This window comes from Lygodium microphyllum, chromosome 26, assembly GCF_053477565.2.
Source record: "Lygodium microphyllum isolate KBCC chromosome 26, Lygodium_microphyllum_v1.1.10, whole genome shotgun sequence".
NCBI lineage: Eukaryota > Viridiplantae > Streptophyta > Polypodiopsida > Schizaeales > Lygodiaceae > Lygodium > Lygodium microphyllum.
This window is the reverse complement of record NC_141160.1, coordinates 115,748,175-115,762,145: the sequence shown is the minus strand read 5'-3', so window position 1 is coordinate 115,762,145 and position 13,971 is coordinate 115,748,175.

Here is a 13,971-nt window from a genome sequence, read left to right as displayed (position 1 = left end):
ACCCATTTTGATGACCCACCTTGATCTTGCTTGTTCAAGCTTGGAAAACCATGTAGAGAATGAAGAGAATTGACTTCATCAACCATAACATATTTAGCATAGCATATATCTTCTTTAGATCAATCCCAAAACTCTTCCTGAAAGTCCACGAAAAATCCTTGAAGATCACAAGAAGCTTTAGCCCTCCCTTCCTCAAGCTCATGGTAGCAAGATCTCCCTTTTTCTCTAGTTCTTCTTTCTTTTGATCATCATGTAGGCAAACATAAAAAATATTGAAATATGGCACCAAAATTCTCCTCTTTTGCCACCCCATAATTGCCATTTCCAAATGTCCCACCTTACTCCCACTTACTCTTGGGCATAGTCCCTATTTTGGACACCTTTAAGAAATGTCCCATGGACATTGGACACTCCCCTTTTGCGTGATCATGGGTAGCCCATAAAGTTTAATCTTGCTCATCTCTTTTTGACCTTTTTGGATAGTCTCTAGACACTATCACTTACCCAAACTTGAGATTTGGTCACATACATTGAGCCCTTTAGCATCATATCTTGAAAACTAGCCTTTATGGGAATAGAAAAACAACAAAACAAAAGGTTAACATGGTGCTAATTAAGAACATTGAAATCTTATGAAATAGTGATTCTCTTAGTTTTTTGTGAGTAGACACACAATGCCCCGTTATCTACCCCCTCCAAACCTGCACATTCTATGGCATGTGCCAAAGTATCAATCATATGTAGGTTCGAAGCCCTCATCATCCATCTCCATATCATCCTCTTTTGCATTATCATGAGTAGTAGATGTCTCTAGCTCCTATATCTCCAATGCATTAGACTCCCACATCTTAAAGATCTCAATCTATTTCCTTGCTATAGGAATCCTCAAGGCTATCCCATCCAACTCATTGAGAGAATAGATAACATCTTCATGTACATGTCTCACCATACACAGACCAAACCACCACTTAGAAACCTTCCAAATAGCACTATGCTAATTGTCTAAAGTGCTGTCATAAATTAGTACCCAATAACATTCTTGTATCACCTTTGGCCCGAGTCTATGCTTCCTGTTGAATCTCTTTTTATTTTGAAGCCTTGATGTTTGCAACCTTGAAATTGCTACCTCAATATCCTCGGTCTCGTATCCAATTGTTGAATATGTAAAGCAAACAGTTTCTCTCTACTCAATCCTTCTTGCCAAGGCAACACACTCCATGTAATAGCCACCTTCTCAATCAACATAATAGTCTTCTGACCATACATCAACTCAACATGCATAAAACCTATCACTGCACACTGTGTTGTCTTGTCAGCCCATAATGCATATGGTATTTGTGTGGCCACTCCTTTATCCTACCTCGACATGACTTTGCTAATGCATTAATGATAGGCAAATGTCCCCTATCACTCTTTCCCTTATCTTTCAGATTGTAAGTTGAAGTTAATGCCAATTTAATCCCCAATTGTGAGAAGAACCCATGAGCCTCATCCACATCTAATTTCCCTCTATTAGCAGTAATCTTGCCAACACATCCGTATCAGCAAAATACCTCTTCCAAGAGAAACCTACATATAGCCTATGCAGATTTAGTACTTAAAGCTCTTCCCTCCACCCAATTTGTTAAATCCACACATGCAAGCATGAGTTATCTCAACAAATAGGGTCCTATAGGCATAGTGACCATATCTACCATCCATTTGTAATGAAGAGACAAAGGACTTGTTGACTGAAACCCATCTCAATGTTTCATAATAATTGAGTACATTTGGTTACACAATTCCACAAAGTGTGCAATATCCTTGTACATCCCTTGCCACCAATACCTTTCCTTGATCTTCTCAAATGTGTCCCAAACACCTCCATGACTAGCCCATAAACTCTCATGGAACTCCTACATTATTTACAACTGAGTAGCTCTATCACCAATGACTCGCAGTGGAGCCCCTTTTCCTTCTTTGCATGCTCCAAAGGTATCCATCTTTGAAGAAGAATCCAATGCCTTTCTTTCAATCCTTTTGTATTCCTCTTTCTTGGACAATGTGTTGAGATACCATCCTATTTTTAGCTATTCACTTGTATATGTCCTCTAGAAACATCTCCATGGCTGAAACATACACCTATAATGTTTCCTTAATGCTATCCAAGATTTGTCAAATTGTTGAATACACTTTATTTGTTGCTGAATTCATTGTTACAACAACACTCCTAATCAGTTCACTTATTGTATTTAAGGATGTCCCTACATTTATGATAGTTGTTCTTGCATTTATGATAATTGTATCTGCAATCACAACAATCAGCACTCCAATTCTTGCTGTATTTGCAATCACAACAATCGGCACTCCAATTCTTGCTATAAAACATGCATTTTCAATGGTAAAATCACCCTCCTCTTCATCTTCCATCATCCTCTCTTCATCCTCAAAGTATACTCTTGATAACATGTCAACAACTGGATTGCTATTCCCTACAATGTGCTACAACTCAATATTATGTGACTTTATATAAGTAATCCATCATAGCATGGCAATATCTGGAGTTGTACAATTAGCATTCATCCCCAACGATGGTATGCAATCCACTTCTGTAACTATAGGCGCACCAATCAAGTACTCGATCACACTTGAGGGCTGTTAGAACCCCCCATAACTCTATTTTTACTTGTGGGTACATTCTTTAGCTCTCATTCAGTACTTGTGCACCAAACGTTATAGCATACCTGCCACCCTCTTCATAATCTTGTCCAATCACCCACCCAATTCCCATCGGGCTTGTGTTAACACTGTAAGGATAATAAGTCTTCCTTTCAAATAATAAGGCTTTCTTAAAGTTGGTGCAGACTTTAACAACATCTTCAACTTCTTTATAGTTTTAATGTGCTTCTTTCCCGATGAAACTTTTTCCCTTTTCCCCATAACAAATAGAGATCATTAGCCACACGCACAAAGTGAGGAATCGATATGAGATAAAATACACATACACCTAAAAACCTCTTGACCTCTGACAAAGTGGAGGAATTATTCTACAACCTATCAATACCATCAAGCTTTGCTACTGAAGGCTTCATACCATAGGATCTACACATGTGACCTATAAGTAAAACCTTCTTAACACCAAATTCAAACTTTTGATTTGATAGAGCTAAATGAACTTCCTCTAATTGAGCCAAAATCTTTTCACAATCAATAATATGCTTGGAAACAAAAAACCTACAACCATTTTCATCCAACTCATTCTTTTCATCCAACTGCACAACCCTTAATTAGCACATAATTAAGAAATGGCATAATAAGCTCTATGTAGTCTCTCATTATTCATCACATTCATCATGTGGGCTATAGAGCGGAAGTGTACACATTCAAATTAATCCCAAAGGTGTCTTCATGGTAGTGATATCTCTACTTTCCACTACCAACTAAAACTGATCATAACTTGAGTAAAAATCCCCCAATGAATAAATAGCCCTTCCAGCAAATGTCTCTACAAACTCATACACTACAGCCTTGCACCAATATTGCATAATGTCATCTGGCTACGTATCTTGAATGAATTACAATGCTTCACTTTTCTTGGGCACAATAAACAAATGATTTGAATATGGAGCTAAGGATGGCCCCAAAATTTTCATCTTGATCTTCTCATTCAATAACTCCATTAGCTTAGGTAAGTATATGCTCAAGGTACATGAATCGGTCTCAAAATCCATGGAACATGCAACACTGTAAAAGTCACCATTGGGGCCACAACATTTGGATCGACACAACCAATCTCAATAGGCTGAAATGTGAAAGCCTTTCCATGCTTTGATAACATCTTCATAAAATAATCTCTTTCTACTGTGGCAAGAGAAGCCCATCATACCCAACCTTCAATTCTTTCAATGTCTATGCAATAAACTTATATCCAATACCCCTTGGATCTCTTAGACTTGGCTCATTTGACATTGCCTCATATATCCCATCATTGCCAAGGGGTAAAGGCATAACAACTTGCTTAACTTTTTTTTCAATTGTCTTATACTTTGTCGCTACAAGTGCTCAGTCCATTCTTGCTAAAATTTACATTCATGTTGACCAAATTCTTTTATGACTTCAAACATATCTAGGGTGTATACTTATAGGACATAATTTTCAACCATATTTTTGCATTAATTAATGTTGTAATTTCAATCATAGTGTTTGCAAAGATCATCCTATCAAATTTTCCTAAAATGCTTTCATCTTAAGCAATAATACCGCACCACTAGACACATTCTTTTAGCCTTGCACATGATTTCAATCCTCTCGAATCTTCCCAAATTGTTTGTTGTCCATACATGAAAACTAGCTATATATACATTTTTCCTTTCCCTATGAGGAAAGAGCATCCGCTAGGTAGCACTACCATAGTCTTCCATTACAACAGTTCCTCTAAAGTTCCTTAAATTCTTTTACATTTGATTGCATTGGTAATGTCTAAGAGTATCTATGTTTTGCACATCATTGATACACACGGTCAAAAACTGTATTGCTCTTCTATCATCTCTATTCCTAACATGAGCATATGCAAAACTATCATCAAGTACTTTAGTCTCCATTCTCACTATTGTGATGTATGGTTGTCCCAAAATAACTGGATAATTGCATGTGTCTTGCATGAAAAAGTGTTTGTTGTCCTCTACATTTCCAATAGTCACCTCAACATTTGGGCATGTAGCATAAAGCTCTCCATCAGATTTTGCAGCCCATATTTTCCATCCATTGTAGTGGGAGCTCACGCTCAACCGCCAAGACCCACGGACCGCTTATTGCTTCAAGTATTTCAAGCCGAATGCTAATGGCTACCTCTCATATAGCCTACGCGCTCTCATGCCTACCGGGTGTAGTGAGCTTACCTTCATGCCGATCGAGTTGCCTCCTCTCCCGCACACTTTGGTAGCTCCACGATCCAAGTCCAAGCTTCAAGCAAGCTCGATCCTCCTGCTCCAAGCTCCAAGCTCCATCGCCGCGAGCAAGATAAGAGAAGAGAAGAGAAGAGAAGAAGAGAGGAGAAAATGGAGAGCTTCTCCACCCCACGGTCCCTCACCCTCACACACTCACTCCCTCACACTCTCACACTCCCTCTCTCAAGCACAAGCTCAAGCAAGCAAGAAGAAGAAGAAGAAGAAGAGGAGGAGAGCTTCTTTTGGCCACACACAAGAATGAGCTTCTCATTCACTTTTCAACTTTATATACAAAACCCTAAATCCCTTTTGGGCGGTCATCCCCTTTTCCCCTTTTTTACATGGCCGACCGTATCCTAGGCCCTTTTTCCCATTGCCCTTCTATCTTCCTAGCTTCCTTCCTACCGCCCATCTATATTCACAAATTCCACAGGTGAGAGCTCGGTGCTCCTTGAATTAAACCGCGGTGCGCTTGTGCTCTTTTACACAAGTTTTGTCTTGTGCTTTTCCCGGTGCGCCTTTGCCTTCCATTTTTGCCTTGGCCTTTGTCTTTGTCTTTGTCTTTTATTTTAGCTTTCTGGATTTTCCACCGCGTGGTACTCTTTTACAAGATTTCGGGGTGCGTATTTTAAAATGCACCTTTCTCCTTTTGCAGCTGCCTTGGACTTTTAAGGTTGCCCTTGTGCTTTTGGCCTTTTCTCCTCTTCTTTCTTCAGTCGAGAGACCTTTTTTCCGCCTTTGCCCTGCATCTTTTTTATTTCCTTTTTCTTTCTTCATGTTGGGCTTAACATTACCCTCTCCTAGACAAGTGCCAGTGCCATGGCACTCTTCGTCGAAGATAGCATGCGAAGCTTGCACCGAAGACGTGGGTGGAAGGGACGGTTGTGGCTTGCCTTGGGGGAGTTTTGATGTTGGTGCGGATGAAGGTCGTTGGTGGCACTTTGCTGTTCTGATTGGCTAGTGATATGATTGTTGTAGGTGGCGATAGGGCTACTCGTTGTTGGGAATGGTCACTCATAGCTGGCACGGGTGTTGGTGTTCTTGGGATGCTCATGATGGATTCTGCTCATGATGATTCTCTGGTGGTCTTGCATGATGAAGTTGAGTGTTGATGTAGAGCTAATGGCACTTTCGTTGGGGTCTTTAATCCCTACAATGTGGAAAACCTCTTAGGTGGTCTCTCCCTAAGGGGTAGTGCTAGTCTTTTTAGTGTGCGCAAGACATATTTTGATTAGTTTGGGAGACAGGTCAAACTCTAAGCAAGCCTGGAGTATTGTCTTGCACTTGAAGACCCAAACTGTGTATAGACTTTCGTGCAGAGATTATGTGAGTGCTCGTGCATACTTAGATATTATGTAGGTAGAAGACCACGGCTGGGGGGCTCATAACGTCGTGTGGATGAAGCAAAGCGATCTATGGTGGAAAGAAGTAGACGTGAAGGTGGGTGTGACATCCTGTGCATTGTGATTGCACGATGTAGCAGAGTAGGATAGAGTGATAGTGTGTGAGCCATAAGTGGGAGACATTGGGCTTGTGGATGAGGACGGTGTACTGTTCGTGGCCATTAGTGCGGTGCATGACCCAATTGATTACCATGGTTTTAAGGCAGAGTGGAAGCGGGAATTGTGTGAATGGTTCAGGGTAACAGGTCTAACCATAGGCGAGACAATCTTCCCAGGGTTGTTTTGCCCTTGACGTGCCTTGAACTATTGGGGGTGATGTTAGGGGGCTAGGGGACTAGGGACGGAGCCAGTCGACCAAGGTCACTGGACACACCTAATTTGAGGACCCCTAGGTGCAGGTTTTTTTTTTTGCCATAATACAACCATTGCAATATGCGGAGGCTATGAGCCTTTCAATGGGTCGGGACATGTCAAGCCTCGGAGGCTTAGGAAATGGATATGACCATGATGATTTGGCCCTAGCCTTGTTGTTAGGGGAGCCGTTGTTGCGATATCGGTACGATTGCAGCGTCCCTCGTCATGAGAGTAGAGCTTGGCCCAAGGAGAGAGTGTAGCCCATGACTACGCGTTGGTTCGTGCAATGTGGGCACTCGCAAGGGTGATTGTTCGCGTTCAGCCGCGTGACTTTGTTGCAAATTAGTGCACGGTCATGGTTTTGCGGTGACCCAGGCATTGAATACGTTTGCACGAAGACCTGTGTTATCCTGCATCCACTTGTCACGTCGTGAGAGCACATGCTTGATTTCGTTAAGTAATTCAACAGATGTAGTTATGTTAAAACATGACTTTTCAAAATGCTATGATGTTAATTGCAATGCCCATGGGATCGCTTGTCAAAGATGCAACATACATTAGCGATAGGTAGAAGAAGTTGTACAAGTGGGGAGTTGCCCTTTTACCCATCAAAAGACAAAAAGTTAGGTCCTGATAACTTGTTAAGCTGCTTGTACATCACAAGGGCTTAGTCGATTTCTACTAGGCGGGGCGAGTTCGATTGGTTAGACGACTGGGCTAGTGCTGGTGCGGGACTATCGTGAGGTCGGGCAGGGCACATGTCGGTTGGGACATGGATGGTATAGTCTCAGGCCGCCACCATTTCCAAAATGCCTTTAAATAATTCGTTGAACTCTTCCCTGTCCCTGGCCGCCTTTCCTACCCTTGGGCATCTAGTGCTTGAGCGCTCATGGGGGATTTGTGCAACTGGTGTTGCCACGGCTTGCACGCTTCGCTGAGCTTTGACTTTCCTGGTCTGAGGATTTTTAGGCCTTCGTCCGGGATGGTGCCGTTTAGGTCCGCATTTCTTTGCATATCTCTTGAGAGTGGGCACATAGCGCACCGGCGGAGGGGCGGCTGCCGCATGCTCCCATCGTCCGCGAAGAGCGTCTTTGCATGCCAGCTGCTCGTGGTTCTCCATGTTTTCCTTCTGGGGGCCTGCAAGATGCAATCCAAGGGTTAGGCCTTGATACGGAATAAGATTGTTCGCATAGGAGGGATTTCAGTGTGGGTTGTCAAATGCATATGACTAGAAGAGAAGGTGCGGAACATGTTGTACTCATTGTAGAGGGATGGCCCCTGTAATGGTGTCCCTTTAGCCTCTAGTTACTAGCAGATCTTGACTCACGCCGAGTTACATCGGTTGGTGGTCCTGCGTTTGGGAGGGCTCATCCTCGGAAGGATAGGCTGGGAAGGGAAAAGTGTATAGAGAGGGACTGCGCCCTACTTACATCATCAGAGATGTTGGTCAGGGCTTTCCATGGTGGCAATGCAGGGTGCATGCCCTTCACCCGGAGGCAGACATGATCTAGTGAAAGGGGGACCGGCCTAGCCTAGCCTGTTGGCCCCGACTCTTCTGTCTACGCTTGACTTTTTATTGCTTGTGTGTGTTGATAGTGTCTATACAAGGTGACACAAAAATCATTGTTTATATATATATATATGTATTTATGAATCCCTGTCACCTCACAAGGATAGAAACCAATTGTAGAACTCGGGATTGTACTGAAGCGTGGCGCACGCATCTAGTATGCGTGGCAACTTACTCAATACTGATAGATATTTTGCCACATCGAGTAGCATGGAACCTTGTCCGAGTCTACTGGTGACATGTAGCTCCTCCTCAGTGAGAACCTTATCAAGCAGAGGGTTTTCTTGGCTTGGTTCAGCCAAGTCCATGCCCCGAATGGCAGTTAGCAATCGAAGGGAAGTTGGTGCCACATAGGTTGGGTCTCTTTGGGATCGCCATTTGGCCAATCGCTCCTCAGAGATTGTCATGATCTGAGCTCCTAGTTCGGCCATTGCAACACGGTTTTCACACCAACACTGTTCAAATCAACTTCGGCCTTCTGACAGTCGCTTTAGTTGCTCTATTTCTAAGAGATTTGGTTGGCAAAGCGCCTCATTGAATGTGACAGTTAAGCATAGTTCATCGGCTTCCTCGCCCGAGATGAATAGCAAGCGTTCATGCAGGAGCCTGCTACAGTGCTCGTCAAGATGTTCCTGCTCTTCCCAAGATAAAGGAAAGGGCAAGTATTCTCCGAGCTGCTCTTTAGGGAATGCACGCATGTCTGCCAGGACATAGACATGTGCGAACACCTTGAGCTTGGCATCCAACTCAGCTAGCCATTCTGCGACACTTCTATGTTCAATGAGGGCTTGCTCGGTTGCCATCTCATGCAAGGTTCTAGTAGTTTGCTTGGGCTTTAGCGTAGTTAGGGGCTCAGGCCTAGATGAGCAAGATTGGTCAATGCTAGGAGTGCTCATGCGCTTGGGGTTCCCATGTTTCTCTTGAGGTTTCGTTATTGCATCATGGTTCTCCTTGGACGTGACTAGTATGAATTTGTCGCCATGTTGTGACATCGTTATCTCCACTCTTGATTGGTCGATGAGAGTTCTATTGTTGGTGGATTGAGTGTTGAAAGCAACTGTTGATGGCAACGACTGCTTTAATTTTTCAGAGCACATGGATGTGTCTAAGGTTTCACCGCTATTAGGAGAGACATCAATGGGTTCATTGGTGGATGGACTTGATGCTTTATTCCCCAGCTCTGCAGCGCTCTTGATCTCAATGCTCCTGGGGTCCACGACCACTTGTAGTTGCTGTTGTTTGCGCTGTTTTCTCCTCCTCCACAGATGAATTGTTAGAGACACGTTCTGCAAGGTGTGTAGTCACGGCCGAGGGCTGACTGCTGCGATCCTTGATTGGAAGCAGTGGCGTTTAGCCTAGTGGGCTAGTTACTCTTGATGGATCGTAGTGTCGAGTCCCTGGGCTGATTGGACATGGTCGTGTCTTTTGTTGTCCTCTGAGCATTCACTTGTGTAGATCGATCCTGAGTTGATTCAATCACATTGGGTTGCATGGGCATATCCTTAGGCCGAGAGCTACGGCTAGTGTCATGTTTCCCCTCTTGGGTGTTTGGAAGCTTTGATGGAGACAAAGATTGGGGGTGAGCCCCTGCCATTGACAATTGTCATTGGGCTTCCTGGGTCCGTTTGGGAAGAGAGGACATAGGAGACCTAGGACTCTTAGGCGGACTTGGCATCGACTGAATGATTTGCTCGTGATTATTGGAGGATACCGTCATTAGCTTTGCTAAGCAATCAGCCTTATCATGACTGACGTTGTGACTGTGGTGCTCATTATCCTCTTGGGAAGTCAAAGGCTCCTTGGGAACTAGTGGACCTTGTGCATACTCGACGGATCCCTCTGATATCTACTTGCTAAGCACGCTAGGTTGAGGATCTAGTTTTTGATGGGTCATGTTCGGTTTCTTGATTTCAATCGTGAGGGGCGCAATCACTACAATATTGGTGGGGGAGCTCCAACTACTTTGGTGAGGTCCTCTCAAGGATGAGAGAGGTCCTATCAAGGATGAAGGATGCTCTCCCTAGGATGAAGGAAAGCACTGAAGATTCTAGCAAGCTGCTTTAAAAAGTTGGAGGAAAGCACGGAATATTCTAGCAAGGCTCTCTCAAAAGTGAGGGAGCATCCCCCAAGGCTCTTGCAAGGAAAGCGCAAGGCTTAATGTAATTCATTTTATAAAAAGTATCAGGTTTCCTCTTGTGCAAGTGGGAAATTTTGCACTGGCATAGGTGAATGGGTAATGCAAACTTGAAGTAAATAAGGAAGAGCCATGTGATCCCATCTCGAGTCATATCGGCCTCTTGTGTGGGATCCGGAGGTAAGGAATTTATAGTCAGAGCCTCCCCTAGCACCAAGCGTCCTCCCGCTCCAAGCAGCATCCACAGAGAGACCTCTCGCGGCAGGTTAGGCCCATATACCTGGCGCAGCTAACAACCCCCTTGGATAGGGCCAGTCAGACAATCAAAGGTAACTAAACCTGCCTCTCCCTCTAGGCTTTTAACCTGAAACATTAAGTGTTTTTCCTTGAAATAGTTCCTTGATCAAAGAAGTTCAAACAATGTACCTAAGTGTACAATCAGGATCATTTCAAAGGTCGTTTGTATGACCAACTGCTAAGGTGTGATTCCTTCTTCCTGAATGCTCCCAGCATTCGATCCTGGATCATTCGCGACTTGGCGAGATTTCAAGGGATTGGCAAGTTAGGTTGCTTGTTTCCCTTTTTCCTTTGGGCTAGGGTTTGTATCCTACCCACCCTAATTATCCTTTCCTTAGGTCTCCTTGTAAAATGGATCATGGACAACCCCGTTGTCCTTGGTTGGTCAACTTGCTAGTTATCTCCTAGATCCCTCGAAGTACCTATGTACCTTTATCTTTGATCTTAATTGATCAAGATTGTCTATCCCCTTGACCATGGCTGGTCAAGATGGTGCTGATTAGAACAGTTCCTACTCCGACTTAAGTATAATCTTCTTAAGCCCTCTTAATAATGCTCACAAGCACTAAGCCTTTACCTATCCCTCTTGAAGTCACCAAGGACTTTGTCATGGGATTCATAGATCTTAGTCCTTGTTGGTAAATTACAAACAACGTTGAATTTTTCCAACAACTTTAAAGCACGCAACATAATGCCATGCCTTCATTTCAATGCTTACAATTTTGCTATAATCCATACGTTATTTTAAGCCACACATGCGAAGGTACTTTCTATGCATGCAATCTTAACATTATCCTCTATATAACATTTTACACGATCTATAACCTTCTTGAATGGTCTAACTTTATGTGATCATTGTATGAGTCTAGCTGCACTTTAATCTTTTCTGCAGATTGTTACATGTACCTTAGAATCCATCTTGCGACATGGACATGCACTTTGTTTCTTTCAATGTTCTTTGAAATGCATTTTAAGCAAGAACTTGTGCAAGGAGTAATGCACTTTATGCAAGAATTTTTGGTAATTTACGATGCAGTTTCTAATCAATTTCACCTATTACGATGTCATCCTAGAATGGAGATTATCTTGTTTGTTACATACATCACAACTATGTTCATACCTAGGGAATTATCAAACACACAATTAATGTGATGCATGTGAATATGATTCTTCACCCTGATGATTATAACCTATGATTTAATAATAGAGCAACCTAGGTTTGGAGTGATGCCGTGATTCCCATGGTATTGATGCCTGATGAATCGTTCGCAGTTGCGGTGCCACCTTGATTCGAACCTCCATCCACACTTGCAGGGGTTCCGACCATCTTTGTGGAGCTACGCTTCGGGGCCAGACTCAAAGACGCGTGAACGAGTGATAGACTTCTCGCACTCTCCTATGCAAGATTCTCACCGCCTCTCCTTGAGTGGAGAAAATAATGAAGGGGGATCGGAAATTCTTCTTCTTCCTCTTCTCTTCTTCTCCTCTCTCTCTCTCTTCTTGTTCTTCTTCTTCCTCTCTTCTTCTCCTTCTCTCTCTCTCTCTCCCTCTTCTTCTTCTTCTTCTTCTTCTTCTTCTTCTTCTTCTTCTTCTTCTCTCTCTCTCTCTCTTTCTTCTTCTTCTTCTTCTGCTCTTCTTCTCCTTCTCTCTCTCTCTTCTTCTTCTTCTACTTCTTCCTCTCCTCTTCTCCTTCTCTCCCTCCTCCTTCTTCTTCTTCTTCTCCTTCCCTCTTCTTATTCTCCTTCTTCTTCTTCTTCTTCTTCTTCTTCTTCTTCTTCTTCTTCTTCTTCTTCTTCTTCTTCTTCTTCTTTTCTTCTTCTCCTCTCTCTCTCTTCTTCTCCTTCCCTCTTCTTCTTCTTCTTCTTCTTCTTCTTCTTCTTCTTCTTCTTCTTCTTCTCTCTCTCTCTCTCTCTCTCTCTCTCTCTCTCTCTCTCTCTCTCTCTCTCTCTCTCTCTCTCTCTCTCTCTCTCTCTCTCTCATCACGAGGAGTGGGGGCGGCGCCTGCTGGAGACCACGGGGTGGGGGGGGCTTGCTGCTATAGGCCACGAGGGAGGGGAGGGCGGCATGCTCACCATGGAGGAGGGGGGAGGGGCTTCCTTATATGGTTGGGGGGAGGGGAGACGGCCCTCTAACGGCCATCACCCCTCCCACCTGGGGGGCTGCATGCCCCCCTCTCCTTCATTACTCTCTCTCTCTCTCTCTCTCTCTCTCTCTCTCTCTCTCTCTCTCTCTCTCTCTCTCTCTCTCTCCTCGCCATGCAGTCGGCAAAGGAGGGAGAGAGGGAGGGAGTAAAAAATTTTGAAAAAAAGAATTTAAAAAATTAAGGGGGGGTTCGCATGGGGGGAAGGCATGGGCGCACGGGGGATATTATATCCTCTCCCCCTTAGAGGAATCGAGATGTCCTCATCTCGAGACGATCTGGGGGTATTGTTGGTTGAGAGTATTTTCATCCATCCAGGTGGCATTCTCTTCTGGATAATCTTTCCATTGGATAAGGTATTCTCTCAGGGTCCTTGATCTCAAATGCCTCTCCCTAACATCTAGGATTCTATCAGGCCGTAGCTCAAGGACTCCATGGCTAGGCATTACAATTTGTTGATCATCAAGTACATGATTTGGATTAGGTAGAGACTTTTTCAATAGGCTAACATAGAATACATTATGAATCTTTAGAGTTGCCGACAGCTATAGTCTGTAAGCATGAGGCCCTAGACATACCTTGGACTTAGCTTCTTGTACTCTCCCAAGGACAGTGAACTCTTTTTAGGGCGTACATGGATGAATACCATATCACCTTCAATGAAGGATGTGTCTTGCCGTTTCAAGTCAGTGTAAGCCTTCTGTCTATCCTTGGCAACTTGAATGTTTTATCTTATTGATTTGATTTGATCATCCACGTCTTCCAACATCTGCCTTGAAGCTTCTGCCCTCAAAGTTAGATCTGAGAAGTTCAAAGGGGTATGACAATCATGCCCATATAATGCTTGGAAAGGGGTCATTTGAATACTCTGTTGGTAAGAAGCATTGTAGGCAAACTCAACTAGTGGTAACTATTGAATCCACTTTTTGGGTTCACAACAGTAGTATGCCCTAAGCATATCTTCAATGACTTGATTGACTTGTTCTGTTTGACCATCAGTTTGGGGATGGTAAGCCGTACTGAAACAGAGTTGAGTTCCAATAGCCTCAAAGATAGCCCTCCAGAAGTGTGATGTGAAAAGAGAGTCATGATCACTAATGATTCTTCTGGGTAACCCATGAAGTTTGAATATTTCCTTGATGAATAAT